This window comes from Marmota marmota, unplaced genomic scaffold (genome assembly GCF_001458135.2).
Source record: "Marmota marmota marmota unplaced genomic scaffold, marMar, whole genome shotgun sequence".
In the NCBI taxonomy this organism is placed as follows: domain Eukaryota; kingdom Metazoa; phylum Chordata; class Mammalia; order Rodentia; family Sciuridae; genus Marmota; species Marmota marmota.
Window position 1 is genome coordinate 9,456,902 of NW_026000130.1, and position 18,498 is coordinate 9,475,399.

General features: G+C 41.9%; 1 long non-coding RNA gene across 1 annotated transcript; it reads right to left on the reverse strand.

Moving 5' to 3' along the window:
* Window positions 1–269: 269 nt before the first annotated feature.
* LOC125611104 lies at window positions 270–17,759 on the reverse strand. Its single transcript, XR_007341221.1, has 3 exons — window positions 17,177–17,759; window positions 5,360–5,565; window positions 270–1,221 (listed from the first exon to the last, which is right to left on the reverse strand). It is a non-coding gene; the product is annotated as an uncharacterized LOC125611104 (long non-coding RNA).
* Window positions 17,760–18,498: the final 739 nt, after the last annotated feature.

Genomic DNA, 18,498 nt, shown 5'->3' on the forward strand with positions numbered 1-18,498 from the left:
CTTCTTTGGGTTTGGTCTCAATGGGGGATCCTAGAAGGATGGCTCTCTGTGTGTGTGTGTGTGTGTGTGTGAAAATTCCATAAAAAATGGTGTTTGGAAATGCACACTCAAAGATGTTTTCTCCACTTTGACTCACTTCTAAAGAATCTTGTTCTCTAAACAGAAATAAAGGATATCTGGAACTTAGAAAAATGTAGATTATTTAGATAAATACAAAAATAAAGATCTATCAAAAAATGTGCACATTTTTTGTCTAGCAGGTGCACCCACCTTGCAGGTCATAGAGTTGTGGATGAGGACATTCACTGATCATCTATCATAGCCAGCTATTGGAAACCTCCCTGCACCTATCAGAAAGAAACTGGCTAAATCACATAGATTGCTCTGCCACAGTTTAGTCACATTGCAGCACAGCAGGAAGCCTGTGGCCATAAGGTGGGCTTTCAGGATGTACAGTATGGGTAGAATTAGGACCCTCTGGACCCAAGGCAGCTGGGATTTCTAGGGGTTTGGCTTGGGGGCCCTCTCCCTTGACTGGGGGCCCTCACCCTCCTCCTCTCCCTTTCTCTATTTCCTCTTTTTCTGCTCTATTCTTACTCCATCCTCCCTTTTTTCTCCAAGTCAAAGTTTCTCAGAAATTCTCCAGGTCCAAGTTTCGGGGGTCCTGGTTTGATTGATACTCTGGAAGTGCAGGCCTGTGCTCAGATCGGTGGTTGTCTCCTTTGTCCTGTAGTGGTGGACCCCAGTACTAACTCATTGAGAAAGGAGTGAGCATGGAGGAAGCCGAGGTAGAAGTTTACTACGCTATGAGGTGGTTGTATCCGGTCAGTACAAACCAGGAGTAGCACAGGCATTCGATAACCATGCAATTGTGTAAAATACATTTTTCTTAGCATAACTAGGCTTTGACCCTGCCCCTTGCTCGTCCCCTTTCCTGCCTTACCAGAGACTCCGCCCTCCTTCCCTTCTCTCTTGGCACAGGTCCACATTCCACGCTCCACCAGGGGTTGTAGCAATGACTTATTTGCTTATGAAGGTCTGCCGGTCTCCTGAACTTGAAGACAGGTCGCTCAGGGACAGGATTTGACTGTGCTGGTCTCTGCAGCCTGGCCTCTGGAGCATATCCCACATGATTCTTTTTTCAATGAATAAATGAAGGAATCGGGATCATAAGTGATTTTCCTTTTGTTCTTTATGTCTTCCTTTTCGTTTTCAGATTTTCTATAAAAAGAGATTTTATACTAAAATTATAATAAATGTTGTTTTAAAATGTAAATATATATGAAACAACAAGAACTCTTATTCATTGTTGGTAGATGTAAAAATGGCACCGCCACTTTCGAAGACCTTTTTTTTTTTAAGCTAATGGTATTTTTATCATCTCATCTAGTAATCTTGCTCCTTGGTATTTACCAAAGGGAGTTGAAAACTTAATTTATTTATGTCCACATGAAAATCTACACGTGGATATTTATGGCAGCTGCCAAAACTTGGAAGTGACCAAGATATCCTTAAGTAGATGAATGAATAAATAAATCCTGGTATACTTAGACAATGGAATATTTTCAGCACCAAGAAGAAGTGAACTGTCAAAGCCATGAAAAGGTGTGAAGGAAATATAAAAGAATAGTTCTCAAAAAAAAGAAGTTAATATGAAAATAACATACACTGTTCAGATGTCAACTGCATGACATTCTGGAAAAGACAAAATTAGGGAGTAAAAAGATCAGTGGTTGTTAGGGGGAAGGCGAAGGAAAGGATAAATAGATGAAGCACCAGGGATTTTTGAGACAGTAAAACTTTTCAGTATGTAAACTACTACTCTTGTTCTTTGGTACTTATGTGGCTAATATAGCTGGCCATAGTGGCACATCCCTGTAATCCCAGCTACTCAGGATGCTTGCAAGTTTAAGGAGAGCCTGGGCAATTTAGTAAGACCCTATTTCAAAATAAAAAATAAAAAAGGGCTAGACATGAAGCTCAGTGGTAGTACAAGTTCAGTACCCTGCATGCTATAATGGTGGATATATATATGTCATTATATATTTATACAAACTCATTAGAATGTGCAACACCAAGAGTGAACTCATGTAAACTATGGACTGTGGGTCATGAGGATGTGTCTATAGGGGTTCATCCATTGTAACAATGTAACACACTCTTGAGGGATGTTATTAATGGGAGAAGCTGTGCATACATACATTTGGAGCATATAGGAAGTGTCAGTTTTGCTCAATTTTGCTATGAACCTAAAACTTCTCTGAAAAATAAAGTTTATTAAAGCATTTTTTTTTTAAGAAAAAGTAAATGTGAGACTCAGAGAGGCTGGAAGGCTGTGAGTGGGTCCCAGACACAGAGGAACAGGCCGGTTTGCTAAGCTAGGGGCTGGGAGAGAGGCTAGCTGGCTGAGATGGGGGAGGGGTAAGCATCACCCTGGCCACACAGCAGGTCCAGGAGGTCACAGCCCTGCCCTCACTCTGTAGGGAACCTCTGGGAATGTTGACATGCAGGCTATTCCTGCTTGTCCCTGTGAGAATCTCTCTGGCATTGGCACACCCTTCTCTCCAGAACAGCAAGAAATCTGGCACTAATATGGCATTATGTTAAAATGTAAATGTGTAACTGATGTGATTCTGCAATTTGTATTTGGGGTAAAAATGGGAGTTCATAACTCACTTGAATCAAATGTATGAAAGATGATATGTCATGAGCTTTGTAATGTTTTGAACAACCAATAAAAAAAAAAAAAAAGAAATCTGGCCTTGAAGTTGGGGGTTGACCAGCAATAGGAAGTACTAGGCAAAAGTTCTCTTCCAAAAGTTGCTTTCAAAGAAGTGTCCTCAGGCTTAGCTAGGCAGGGAGCAAGGGAGTGGAGGAGCAGATGAGCAGGATCCCACAAGGGCACAGACCCTCCCACTGAAACATCAGGAAGTCATGCCATGGGAAGCAGGAGGGAAACTGGTAAAGGAAACAGGAATGCTGGGCCCAACCAGGTGCACTTAGGATGGTGACCTAGATCATGTTCACTTAACCCACTGGTCTCTGGGGCTTCTTGGACAACCCATAGAATTCCCTGAGCCTTGACATTTCTGTCTGAGAGATGTGCTTACAGCCCCCTCTCGGTGTCTTAGGAGGTTAAATGAGAGTTTCTACTTTACCACATCTGATGGGCAGATGTTTTCACCACCTGGAACACTTTGCTTCCTTTTACTCTGTGATCACCTAACCTCTCTCCTGATGTTGGCTGAACACCTGCTGCAGATGAATGATTTGCCTTCTATTTTGAGTATTCCCATCCTGGTGCCCTGGGAGTTCCTGGGGATTGAATCCTGTCTGGGCAAGGGTCCTGCTAAGAAGAGAAACCATTTGTCCTGAAGCTCAGAGGATGGAGAATCGCGGGGGCTTCCAAGAAGCCCCTGGAGGCAACAGAGCTTATTTTCCATAGGAGGAGCTTGGCCTGCCTGTCTGGGTGCAGGGACAGCACCCATGACATCAGGTGCCAGTCTGGCATGTAAGGATGGTTGCACGTTTCTCTTCTTAGTGGAAATCCCTCTCTTTCAGCCATACATTGTGTTTGACTTGGGTGTGTTTTTCTTGGCTCTAAGGAACAGGATTAGTTACACGCTTTGTAATTTTTGGTATTGAAGGTATTTTTAACAAATGCAGTCTGTATCGTGGGAACATCCTGGAGTTCCTGGCATGTCTGTAGTCTAAAATCAACCCTGTTCCCACCCCCAGCCTTCCTCTTTAAAGACAAAGTCACTTAATGGGATGTCTATTTTTATTCATTTAGATTTTGAGTTGAAATGTGGATAAAATTGTTCCTCTTATGGTTAATTTTTCCTCTTTCTCTAGCCCATGATATGTGACAACAAAGTATAGGATAAGGAGGGCTAGAATGCAAAGCAGGTTCTAGGCAGGGAGAACGGGGAGCTAGAGACCCCATTCTTTCCAGCAAGAAGGGGATCCCCCTGCCGATTCACTGTACACACCAATGGAGATCAAGCAAAACAAAATTGAATTGTATTTGTGGTCATTCAATTAAGAATGTGTATTAGTTATCCACTGCTGCATAAGAAATTGCCACAAACTTAGCCCCTTAGGGCAGTACTCCAACTATAGTTTGGATCTGGAGAGTCCTCTAAAGGCCTATGTGTTGAAGAGTTGGTCACCAGCCTGTGGTGGTACTAGAAGGTTGTGGAAATTTTAGGTGAGGAATAGTGAGAAGAATTTAGGTCATTGGGGGCATGCCCTGGAAGGATCCTGGCCACTCCCTGGCCCCCCTTCCCAGCCATCATGCCATAGCACTCATGGCTGAGACTAGAGGAAGAGAGACAGCCCAGTTGAGAAAGAAACAAGTATTTTTCTGGCAGTACCACTGAAGAAGAAACAAATATTTTTCTGATGACATTCTCCTCCTATTCCTCCTACCCCTCGCCCCCTCCTCCTCCTCCTTCTTTTTGTACTAGGGATTGAACCCAGGGACACTTTACCACGGAGCTAAAGCTCCAGTTCTTTTTTTTTTTTTTTTAAAGAGAGAAAGAGAGAAGAGAGAGAAAGAGAATTTTTTAAATATTTATTTTTCACTTTTCGGTGGACACAACATCTTTATTTTATTTTTATGTGGTGCTGAGGATTGAACCCAGCGCCTCGCACATGCTAGGCAAGCGTGTTACCGCTTAAGCCACATCCCCAGCCCTCCAATTCTTTTTGTTTTGAGACAGTCTCACTAAGTTGACCAGACTGGCCTCGAACTTGGAATCCTGCCTCAGACTCCCAAGTCACTGGGATTACAGGCATGTGCCACCATACCTGTCTTTTGCCTTCTATTTTTAAAAGAATTTTTTCTGTGATTATAAAAGTGATGCTAGCTGGTAGCAAGAAAGCATTACAATCCCAAGAACCTGGGTGTGTCAGAATTACTGGGTAGGGATACACTTCCATCTGGCATGGCCAAGTCCACCCAGACTTGCAGATTTGGAACCTCAGGGCAAACACCCTGGTCACAAAGCACCCTCAATACACAGTCTCCCATGTGTAAGGTCAGATGTTTGGCGCAATTTTCTCTATGTCTGCTTTTCCCTATGTAACATCATATTATCGACATTTTCCAGTGATACTGTTGGCTCTTGTCACCCAATATTTCTCACCTGCCACCATCAGATTGGTGCATGGCCTTGCAGGTCTTTCCCTCCTCATTTCCATATTTAAATGAAAATATAATTGGAAATTGCCTTTTATTTTTATATAAATAGCATCACACCACACATGGTATCCTGTGGCCTACCAGTTTTCCACTCTAATGTGTCTTAGTATATTCCCATGACCAGGCATGTGGCTGGCTCATTCTTTTCCTTACTTCATAATGTTCCAAGATGTGGACACATAGTTTTTCATTTTCCTTACTCCATGTGTAGACATTCAGAAGGCATCCACAGAGACAATCTTAAAAACAATGCTGCCAGGCTCATCCTTGTTTTTCTTCCTTATGTACACGTGGCAAGACAGGGACTTAGAGGCTCCTTTTGCTTATAACACTGACTCATTATTCAGGCCTGAAGATATCTGATGGGAAAGTAAAAGTGGAATTAAAAGCTTTGCCTCTGCCTTCATTTTGTATTTGTCTTCTTTATTACCTTAAACTTTGGTTCAGATTCCTACTTAACTCTGCCCAGAGGTAGGTTAATCATTTAAGGAATGTTCATCTGAAGCTGATGAGCTTCCCCCTCTTTCAAGGCTGAAGATGCCAAGGTATTTTGACACAATCAACAGATTGTGAATTGCCACCTTCTACAATGTCCTATTCAAGACCCCCCAGAACAGAGCCTAGAAGTATCTAGTCAATGTCCTTAAACTATCCAGGAGCAGAAAGTCTTACAGGCAGATCACTCCAGGAAGTGACTGTCCCACTAAGTCTAAACAATTATCCTGTGACAGGAACTAAGACTGCCCCCAAGCAGGTGTGATCATCTATCTCATAGGAACTGAATTTCCCCCTCAAGGGATAAGACTTCCCTGAAGGCTTCTAGAACCCCCACCTGAGAAAATGATCAACCAGACCAGTTTGATCAAGACTTCTTGCCCCCTGTCCCAGTTATTCCTTTATTTAAATCTGAAACTAAGGTCAGTACCCCTGAAGATTGGGTTGAGGATGTTTGACCCTCCCATGTCCTCCTTGTCTTCCCAGTATATCTACATTAAGTAAATTCCTTTTCTTGACTTTCACAATTACATTTATGTTTGATTTCTTTGGGACAAGTGACCAGGCCTGGTTTGTCAGGACTCACTGAAGTCAAGCCCCCTCCCAGCTAGGATTCTTGTAACAGCGGGAGTTTTCCTATAGGCAAAAAATTGAGAATCACAATGGCAAGGTCCCAGGGGTTGTCTATGTATAATATCCATCAATAATGTTCATGTCAATTGCACTCTTACCCCCCCCCAATTTATCAAATGAAACATTTGCTCATCAATTTTGCTATTATTCAATATTATCAAAAAATTGGGGGGATGGGTACCAGTGATTTGACCCAGGGGTGATTAACCACTGAGCCACATCCCCAGTCCCTTTTTATTTTTATTTAGAGACAGGGTCTTGCTGAGTTGCTGAGGCCAGCTTTGAACTTGCCATCCTCCTGCCTCCTGAGCTGCTGGGATTACAGGCATGCATCACTGTGCCTGGCTATCAAATGTTTTTTTTTAATTTATATTTTAGTTGTAGTTGGACACAATACCTTTATTTTATTCATTTATTTTTATGTGATGCTGAGGATTGAACCCAGGGTCTCGCACTTGCAAGGTGAGCGCTCTACCGCTGAGCCACAACCCCAGCCCAATCAAATGTTTTTAATGAACAAAAACAGAGAAGCCAATGGCATGGACAGAAGAGTTTAACTCTGTTGTCTTATGATCATGACCAGACTCAAGCCCTCATTGGCGTTGTAGTCCAATGAAGCTCATTTTGCCTGCCACACAGTATGTCATCACTGAAGCAATGGGTTTGCAAAAGAGACATAATTTGTTCACAAGGCAGCCAAATATGACATAGGAACCTCAAGTCTCAAATCCACCTCCCCAAGTGTTGGGTCTAGGGATACTTAGGGGATAAAGAAGCAGGGAAGTTTGAGACTTGGGCAAGGTAATTGGAAGTGAGGAAAAGCGAAGTTTTCCTTTGTTTCCCAGGAAAGGGAGTGTCACTTGAAGGCAGCCACTTTGCTGTTATAGTTTGCACGTGCATAATCAAATTTTAGGGTTCTTCATAGGATGCATGTTTAGAAAATGGAAGCATTAGCATGCTCTGAAGATGCAGCTTTTGGCCCTCTGGCATGAGAAGGTCATCATCAAACATTTGTGCAAGCCCAAATGAAAGGGATTGGTTTCACCTAGTTTGAAGTAGCTCCAAGTTCACAAAAAAACAATTTAGGCAACCACTACCTCATGACCAATATGTCAGAGGTGTTATATGTAGTTAGCTACATGACCTCTAAAATTGTGATATAGTTTTTCTTTTGTTGTGGTGCTGGGCCTCTACACATGCTAGGCAAGTACTCTACCACTGAGCTACGTGCCTCACATAAAACTATTGATAAAAGCAAGCAACTAAAAGCAAGCCTGAGGGTTTACTCAAGTTTTCCCTCAGTTTTACCACTGGGACCTGGACCAATCCTTTACTGAAACTTTTCTGGCATTTCTTCAATTCCTGAGCTTAACAGATAGCAGGAACCTTGAGGTGAATGTGAGTAATGGGCAGAATCTTTGTCAATAGTAAAAAGATATCTAAGCAGAAAAGCCCTTGAGGAACATATGGCTTGAAATGGAAGAAGAGAGAAATTATGTAGAGATGGAATTTATAATTAAAAGGGAAGGAGGGCTGGGGTTGTGGCTCAGTGGTAATGAGCTTGCCTGGCATGCATGAGGCACTAGGTTCAAATATCGACACCACATACAAATAAATAAAATAAAGGTCCATCGACAACTTTAAAATATTTTAAAAAAGGGAAGGAGACTGTAAAAATATGGAAAATCCCTAGCCTGGCCATGTAAAGAACAAAACACCCTGTCTAGAAGAGAAACAAAAGGTGTAGCCACAGCTGTGGCTAAGGAGATCAGTATGGATAGAAGGAAGCCAAATGCTACCCATCAAGACAACGTGAGAAAGTCCCCAAAGACATTTTATACATCTTTGAGGCTTCCATTCCTGTTTCAGTCTCAGAGATACAGGTCCTTGTGGGAAGAGTAGTTGGGGGGAACAGAGTGTAGCCCCCTCCATCCACCTTGGGATTCTGTTCCCCACATTCTGGTTCAGTGCCCCTTGGCTGTTCCAGCTGTGGCTCATGTGGCCCCAGGTACAGCTCAGACCAACACTTGGAGGCAGATGCACGTGGTGAGTCAGCATGTGTTGCTAACTCTGCAGGATTGCAGAATTCGGTAGCTATGGAGACAGCTCTGGCACCTAGGTTTCAACGATGTTACAGTCTGGGGGCCCAGAGACCAGTTGCAGGGGCACAACCACTACACAGGTACTCACTAGAGCAATGCCTAGCGGAACTGTAGGAATGGGACACCATGGAGACCCCAGGACTGAAGGGCCCCCAGTGTGCAACACCAATCTTGTAGACCTGTAGGCAGAACCTCAAACTTGCTTGGGATAAGCCCAGCAAAGTCACAGGTGCTAGGTTACTCGAGGCCTCGGGGACCCAACCCCTGTTGCATGCAGTGTGTTCAGGATGTGGGACAGGACTGGTTGGGTTTTGGACTTCCTTGGGACCGGTTACTCCTTCCTTCCCATTTCTCCCTTTTGGAATGGGAATGTCTACCTCATGCCTATCTCACACTGTATTTGGAAGCATGTAACTTGTTTGATTTCATAAACTCTCAGCAGGAGGGGGATTTGCCTCAGGATAATCACACTTGGGTCTCATCCATTTCTGATTTAGATGAGACATCAGACTTCTAGGTTGCTTTTGGAATGAGTAGAGACTTTTGGAGCTAGAAGGATGCAAATAATGTTTATTTTTATGTATGAAGGACATGAGTTTGGGGGAGCCAAAGATGGAATGGTAAGGTTTAAATGTCCCCTCCAAAACTTACATTGAAATTTAATTGCCATGCGACAGTATGAATAGGTGGGACTTCAAGAGGTGATTAGGCCTGACTGACTTCATGGATGAGTGACACCATTATTCTCAGAAGAAGTAGGTTCATCCTTCTTGCCCTCTCTTTCTCTCTTTTTCATATATATATATATATATATATATATATATATATATATATATATTTANGATGTGGCTTAAGCGGTAACACGCTTGCCTAGCATGTGCGAGGCGCTGGGTTCAATCCTCAGCACCACATAAAAATAAAATAAAGATGTTGTGTCCACCGAAAAGTGAAAAATAAATATTTAAAAAATTCTCTTTCTCTCTTTTTCATATATATATATATATATATATATATATATATATATATATATATTTAATTTTTTTTCTCTTTTCCCTGTCACAATGTGATGCCTTTCACTGTGTGAGCAAGCAAGATGCAGCAAGAAAGTCCCTGCCAGATGCCCACACCTTGTTCTTGGTCTTCCCAGTCTACCGATGAGTGAGCCAATAAATTTCTGGTCATTATAAATTTCCCAGTCTACAGGAAACAGACTGAGACAGCATCCTCACACTTCCATCATTCTTGACACTATTTAAAACAGTTTTCTGTCTATGTCCCCCAACTGCCCAATGGGCCAGGTCCCATCTTCTAAGAACCACAGCGTGTAGGCAAGATGCTAAGGAGCCCTGACTCCCAGGAGTGTTTGCAGAACACTCAGGCACATGACCACATTTGGAATCCTGAGTCCAAGAAATCTCTGAGAGTCAGCTCTGCCTCTTGTGGACTGAATGTTTGTATCTTCCTAAAATTCTTATATTGAACCCTAACACTTAATATGATTGTGTCAGGAGGTAAAACTTTTGGAGGGTGATTAGTACATGAGAGCAGAGCCTTCGTGAATGGCATTAGTGCCCTTTTAAAAGCTCTCTCTGCATTCCACCATATGAGGATACAATAAGAAGTCAGTCATCTGCAACTGGAACAGGGCCCTATCTAGAACACGATCATGTTCACACTCTGATCTCAGACTTCTAGCCTCCAGAACTTTAAGAAATAAATTTCTGTTGCTTAAGCCATCCAGCTGATGGTATTTTGTCACAGCAGCCCAAACAGACTAAGACACTACTCCTCTCTAGGCTCCAGTTGGACTGAGTGCCTAGAAAGGCATGCTCAGTTCTAACACCCTGTATTCTGAGAAAATTTTACGCCATCTAGCATTCTATCACCTGAATAGATGATCTCTGTGACAGGTTGGGGGTTTCCTGTATGAAGGGAGGGGAGTTTTCCTAGAAAGTACATACAGTAGTTCCTCCTTATCCACAGGGGATACATTCCAGGATATTCCAAGAATGCCTAAAACTGTTGATAGTAAACATTCTATGCATACTATGTTTTTTTCTTATGCATACATGCTTATGATGAAGTTTAACAAAAAATTAGGCACAGTAAGAGATTAACAGCGAAAACTAATAAAATAGTACAAATGAACCTGAAAGTGTAGCTCAGTGATACATTGTGTGCTCAGTATACATGAGGCCTTGGGATCTATCCCAACACCATCAAAAAATAAAAAAGCATTTAAAACTTATAAATTGTCCATTTCTGAAATTTTTGTTTAATATTTTTGGACCAAGGTAATTGCAGGTAATTTAAACAATGGAAAACAAAACCATAAAGAAGGATTACTGTTACTTGCTCTGCATGCACCTTCACCCTTTTATGTTTATCTCTCATTTTCACCCCTAGTACCTGTTCCAGAGGACTCTAGCCCACAGGCCTGGGGACCAAGAGCCCTGGCCAGAACCCTAGCCTGTTTGTAGTCAAGCTATGCCACCAGGGGGCAGAGTGGCCTACAGGAGGCTACTATCCCTAGAGCCTCAAGTTAGACTCCCAGACCCCATATTCTTGAGTCCTTGATCTCTGCAAGGCCCTGACAGGCATCTTAGTTCAGATCTAGAAGTAGTCCTCTACCATCCCAATTACAGAAGAAACTGGGGACCTTTCAGGTGATGGAGAGGCAGCCACAGCATGTCTAGGCACAATTCTCAAACCCAGCCACATAGCATTATGGTACTAAGAGGCACCCACGAGAAATTGTTAAAAAATAAAAATACAGGGATTTCTACTTCTGGGAAAATGGAGTAGTACTTCCCCCTATTCTTTTCACTAAGTATAACCAAAAACTCTGGATATCATGTATGAAAAAACATCAGAAGATTTCTTTTCTAATATGTGTATTTAATGCTATTATTCCCCTCTCTCAGCACTGTTTCTCCTGTGTATCACAAGTTTTGGCATGTTGTATCTCATTTTCATTCAGTTTACTATATTTTTAAATTTTCCTTTGAGATTTCTCTTATCCACAGATTACATATAACTATGCTATTTAGTGCCCAAGTATCTGGAGATTTTTCTATTTTCTTTCTGTTATTGATTTATACTTTGAATCCATTGTTGGTAGAGAACACACTCTGTGTGATTTCAAGTTTTAGCAAATTGTTAAGATTGTTCCAGGATAAGACTAGAAAAGAAGAAAAGTCTCAAATCAATCATCTAAACACAAACCTCAAGATGATAGGAAAAGAAGAACAAAGTAAATTGGATTCAAGCTGAAGGAAGAAAATAATAAATATAAAAAGCAAATATCATTAAAATTCACAACAAAAATAAGGAAAATCAATTTTTAAGACAGCTGGTTCTTTGAAAAGATTAATAATTGAAAAGGCTTTAGCAACAGTAACAAAAAATAAGACACAAATTATTGTTATCAAGAATAACAATATCACTATGACCTTATACTACACACATTATACGAATTTGATAAGTTGGATTAATAAACCAATTCCTCGAAAAATACAACAACTCACCAAGTCTAAAAATATAATTTGAAGAGCTCTACTGAGGAAAGTGAATTTTTCATCTTAAAATTCCCAAAGGAGAAATCTCCAGGCTCATCAGGATTAAAGAGAAACTCTATCAAATCTTTTTTTTTTTTTTAAGAGAGAGGAGAGAGAGAGAGAGAGAGAGAGAGAGAGAGAGAGAGAGAGAGAATTTTTTTAATATTTATTTTTTAGTTTTTGGCGGACACAACATCTTTGGTTTTTTTTGTATGTGGTGCTGAGGAACGAACCCCGGCCGCACGCATGCCAGGCGAGCGCGCTACCGCTTGAGCCACATCCCCAGCCCTCTATCAAATCTTTGAATAAGAATTCACCATTTCTTTTCTAGAAAATAGGAAAAGAGGGAACACTTCCCAATTTGTTTGAGGTAGCTAAAATTACCCTGATACCAAAACTGACAAAGATAATACAAAATAGAAAAAAAATCAATATTCCTCATGAACATAGATACAAAATCTTTAACAAAGTATTAGCAAGTAGAATTCAATAATACATAAAAATAATTATATACCATGACCAGGTGATGCTTATTTCTGAGATGAAGGGTTAATGAAATATTCCAAAAGCAATCAATGAAATTCACCATATTGATACGTAAAAGAAGAAAAATCATATAATCATATCAATAATCATAAATCAAATAAAAAATCATATAATCATATCATTTGACAAAATTCAATACCCATTCATGAGAAAAATTTTTTGAATAGAAATAAAGGAGAAAGTTTGTCAACTTGATAAAGAATATCTACAAAATACTTATACATGTTACATAGCTAACATGATACTTAATTGTGAAAACTAAGTACTTCCCTTCTGAGATCAAGAGCAAGGCCCCACTCCTCTTACCCCTATTATTCAACATATTGTTGGATGTTCTAGCCAGTGCAATAAGGCAAGAAAAGGAATTAGAAGGCATGTAGATAGGAATAGAACTGCACCTATGAATAGAAAAATAAAACCTTCCAATTTAGACTCAGTTTCTTCTTCTATATACTCATAACACAGATCACTTCTGAACCCAAAAGGTCTGTGGATTTTCCCCCACCAACAAGCAAGCAATGAATTCTACAGCAGACATTAGTGAGTGTCCTCTAATCCAATTCAATTCTGACACTATCAACCTGGAGATAACATCAGGTCCCACAAACTGAAGGCTCAGTCCCCAAGACTGTACACACACACACACACACACACACACACCTTATATGCCAATCACAAGCTGTAGGTTGTTTTACCTGTCCTTCTGACAGACTGCCTATGAATCAGAGTTCCTAAAACCCTCACCTTGGGTTCAATTAATTTGCTTGAGCAGCTCACAAAACATAGTGAAACCCTTACTTCTCACTTACTCATTTATCATAAAAGATATTATGAAGAATACAGATGAAGAAATGCTTAGAGCAAAATATGAGGGAAGGGTGCAGAGCTTCTGCCCCCTCTTCAGGCAGGCCACCCTCCAGGAATCTCCATGTGTTCAGTCATCCAGAAGCTCTCAGAACTCAGATCTAATGCTAATAGACTGGATGGGGAAAACCCAGCAAGGCCTGTCTGTTCAGATTCTTCTTGACTTCTCTGTGCAGCATTCCCCGAGTATAGGTCAGGACCCCTTCTGAAATGGGGGTCTTATTGTCTAGAAATTCTAGTTTCCCTGCACTTCCTTAGGAGAAAAGAGCATGTGAAAGGAGGATAAGAGAAGGTCAGAAAGAGAGACTGACACTGCTTTCTAAGGTCTAAAACACCCCAACATTATTCTAGTCACTTAATAAATAACAAGGCTGTGGGTACTATGAGCCAGGAACTGTGGATAAAAACAAACTGCATATCATAACATCACACCCTGTTGCATATGACATGATTATGTACATAGAAAACCCTCCTAGAACTAATAAGTGAGTTTATCAAGGTTGCAGGATATAAGATAAACATTCAAAATTCAATTCTGTTTCTATATGCTATCAATAAACACATGGACATTGAAATTAAAAATACAATTCCATTTAAAATTGTTCAAAAATGTATTGCTTAAGAGTAAATATAACACAAAAAATACAGAATTTGAACATGGAAATAAAAAACAAATTATTTATTGATACTTTCAACAACCTAGGTGAATCCTCCAGGGAGTCATGCTGAGTGAAAAAAGCATATCCCAGCTGGGTGTGGTAGCACATATCTGTAATACCAGTTACTCAAGAGTCTGAGGCAAGAGGATAGCAAGTTCAAGGTCAGCCTAGGCAATTTAGAGGCCTTGTTTCAAAGTGACTCAAAATAAGAATAAAAAATAGCTGGGGATGTGGCATTCAATCCCCAGTAAACACACACACACACACACACACACACACACACCTATTCCCAAAGATCCCATACTATCTTATTCCTTTTTTTTTTTTTTTGTGTGTGTGTGTGTGTGTGTGGCAATACTGGATACTGAAACCGAGGCACTCTACCACTGAACAACACTCCCAGCCCTTTTTATTATTATTATTACTTTTAAATTTTGACACAAGAATCTTGCCAACTGTCTAGGCTGGCCTTAAACTTGTGATTCTCCTGCCTCAGCCTCTCAAACAGGTGCAATTACAGGCATGAGCCACTGCACCCTGCTCCATTTTTATTTGTATAACATTGTTAAAATGATAAAATTATAGAAATGGATAACAGATTGTTACTGGAGGTTAAAAAGGTGATGCAATATGAAGTAGGCATGACCATAAAAGGACAACCAAACAAAGCCTTGTGATGGAAATGTCCTAGACCTTGACAACACCAATGTCAGAATCCAGGTTGTAATGTATGTCAGTTTTGCAAGATGCCACTATCAGGAGGAACTGGTAAAGCGTACAAGGCACCGCTCTTATTTTTTACAACTATGTGAGGATCTATCTTATTCCAAAATGAAAAGTTTGATTTCAAAAATATTTTATAAAGTGCACAAGGAGCAATGATACCAATTTGGTTCATGCAAAACGAATCCAAATCACACACACTATTCACTTCACTGCAATAAGCCAGCATCCACATTTAAACAAAAATTGAAAAGTCTGGGGCCACCTTCAGAGGGATCCATCAGGAAGGAGCTCAAAAGCAGAATATGGGTGTTATAAAAGATTTTAAGCTTTTAAGCCATACTTTAAGGAAACAGCATTGAATTCATATTCCTTTGAGCTCAATCCTTGCCCCTCCCTACTGCCCTCATGTCCCCTGCTGACCCCTTACCCTACAACCAGCTCTGGGTTCTGCTCACAGGCAATCTGCTAACTCTATATCCCTGCAAAGCACACCTCCCTTTCTTCAGGCTCCTCTCCTGGAACTGACCCTGAAGCAAGAGCCTGCCCTTCTTCTTGGAGCCCCACAGCACCCTACATGATACATGGCCTATAAGAGGCTCCATACAGTTTTGTTGTCTTACACAAAGCGCTCTGAAGGATGGCTGCCTGCTGATCTCCCTCCCCCAGTGAAATGAACATCCTAGTGAAGGAGCCCAATTATCTTCTGCCCCCAATCTTTGCCAAGCTCTCTCCAGTTGTCATTGCTAAAGAAATGAATTGCAACATGGTTCTGCGTGTTTCCACACACCTGAGGTTGGAGGCTGGCCCTCAACCAGCAGGAACCTGTTGGGGAAGCTGGGAGGTACTTCTCCATATACAAGGGCTCCATACACAGTAATGAGGCACCTGTCGGGGCTATCTAGAATCTGCAGCCTCATCTTCATCCTCTGGAGCTGGGTGGACAGGGTGTGCATGGGAGGGGGCCCCATGAGAGGGTGGAGAAGTCAGAGCTGCTGTGTAGCCCCAAAGCCTGCAATTTCCCTTTTTAATTTATGGTCACAGCCAGTGAGTGTGTAAACCATGGACTGAATGGAGCCAGTTGCTGTAATTGCTTCATGGCTGTGTCTTCACTCGGCACCTGACCATCTGCCTCTGCCCTCCCTGCTTGCTTACCAGCCTTCCTTTGGGGCACACTGACCTTTCAATCTCTCCTTTACTACCAGCCATCCATCTGCTGACTCCACATCATTCTCCCATAGGTGTGATTGTATTACTCCCCCACAAAACTGTTCTGATCTCTTTCACCAAAGGTGTGTATGCACCTCCTTAGATAGGCCTAGGGCCCTCCATTTGCTCAGCACCTGCTCCTCTGGCCATGGTGCTCCCTGCCCACAGTATGCCTTCTTCTCTCCTAGGCTCCTGCCATGGCTTAATAGCTTCCACTGAAACTCCTGTTGAAATTTAATCCCCAAAGTGGAGTATTAAGAGGTTGGATCATCACCTCTTAATATGGGGGTATTAAGAAGTGGTAAGATCTACTTAGGGGCTGGAGTGGTGGCTCAGTGGCAGAGCACTTGCCTAGCATGTGTGAGGCACCAAGTTCGATCCTCAGCACCACATATCAATAAATAAAATAAAGGTCCATTGGCAACTAAAAATATTTTAAAAATCTATCTATACATTAATGAGTTAGTTGGTTATCTCAGTACTGCGAGTTATAAAAGTCAGTTTATCTCTGTCCCTTAGTTGCCCCTCTCTTACCATGTGATTCCCTGAACCACTGTGGGACTCTGCAGAGAGGCCCTGCTTGCAAGAAGCCCTTAACATAAATAGTCCCTTGATCTTGGACCTCCTAGCTTTTAAGTGTAAACTGAATAAACCTCTCTTTTTTAAAAAAAAAAAAATTGTAGTTGTAGATGGACAGAATGCCTTTATTGTATTTGGTTTTTTTATTTTTATGTGATACTGAGGATCGAACCCAGCGCCTCACTCATGCTAGGTGAGCGCTCTGCCACTGAGCTATAGGCAAGCGCTCTGCCACTGAGCTACAGCCCCAGCCCAAACCTCTCTTTTTATAAATTACCCAATCTGTGGCATTCAGTTATAGTAACAGAAAATGGCCTAGACAGTTCCCTTGTGTCCAGGGACCTTTCCCTGATGCCATCACCTGGCACAGCCTCTGCCTCCTCTGGCTCCAAAGCAGGATCTGCCAGATTTGTGGGATGTGTTGTACTTATTGGACATGTCTTATCACCTAGAATTGTGGCTTTGGAGGTTGGGGATCTGAAATGGCCACACTCTGTCAGAGGTTGGGAGGTCTCTCATGCAGAGTCCTGTACTCAGCCTACAGCTTTTGGGTCTATTCCCTTGTTTCTCTTCTCATCCAAACTAAACATTTGAAGTCCATACCTGCTCCAGAGGCTGATTCTCATGCCAGTATTCTTGGCCATAGCCCCTGCTGTCTGCTGCTCCCAGCCGCCAAGCCTCCACTGGTGCTCTTTGTCTCCCAGTTGGCAACCTGCAGTCTCCCAGGAGTAACCACACATTGTTTTTTGGGCTCTCTGTTGCCTCCTCTTCTTCTAGCCACCCATGTGCATAAACCAGGGGTATGGGCTAGGAGCTGGATTGCAGGAAGAAGATAAAATGCTCAGCAATCTGTAGGGGACAGATGTTTGTATTGTATTGTATTGAAGTCATTGTGGCAGGACATGAGGACAGACAGGGCTTTGTCCCCCCAGAAGATGAGGCGGATCCCTCTGCCAGGTGAAACCATGCTAACCACACTTGTATTTCCCCCAGGTTGGCTAGATGCAGAAGGTGGTTGCACAGATAGATGCAAATGGGGTCTGGAGAGAATAGAGGCTGTTCTTGCTTAACCAGATGTTCCAAGGAGAAATGCAATCCACAAAGGGTACATGGGAAGTTTGGGTCACCTCTGCCCCATGGAGGCCCATCACACAGACCCTTAAGAAAGTGCATCTTTCTGATCCAGAGAATCTTACACCTTCATAGGATAGGGTGAAAACCTGGAGAATTGCACAGGAGAGATGCCTTTATTGGGGCAGTTAAGCTTGCATAGAGTCTTGGGCCAGAAGCATCCACATCCCTCTTTGAGCTAGGGTCCTATTTAAGTCAAATATTTTGTTTGTTTGTTTTTTGTTTTGTCAGTGCCATGGATCAAACCCGGAGCCTCACACATATTAGATAAGCACTCAGCCACTAAGCCACATCCCCAGTCAATGCCTGTGTGCAGAGGGCTGTCTCCAGTGTGGTGACCTCAAGTTCGGTGGCAGATATGAATACTTCCCAGTCAGCTCCCCACAGGGCCTCAACCTCCCCCTCTTGGTGGCCAGAGACCTCTCAGGGGTCTTCTATAACTTACAGAAAACTTGAATGTCCAATGTGCTCCTTAAACCCTTTACCTCAATTTGTCAGTTTTTAAAAAATTTTTATTTTTTAATTTTTAGGCGGATACAATATCTTTATTTTTTAATGTGGTGCTGAGGATCGAACCCAGTGCCTCACAGGTGCTAGGTGAACACTCTACCACATGAGCCACAACTCCAGCCCCTCAATTTGACAGTTTTTAACATTTGCTTCATTTCTCTCTTGAGCACTCTCTATATAAATCTGCATAAATTTTCTATTACTACTGCCATGACTTTAATTATTATTCCTGGACAACTTGGGAGTGTTGTCATTCTTTACCCCCCAAATTCCAGCATGTTTCT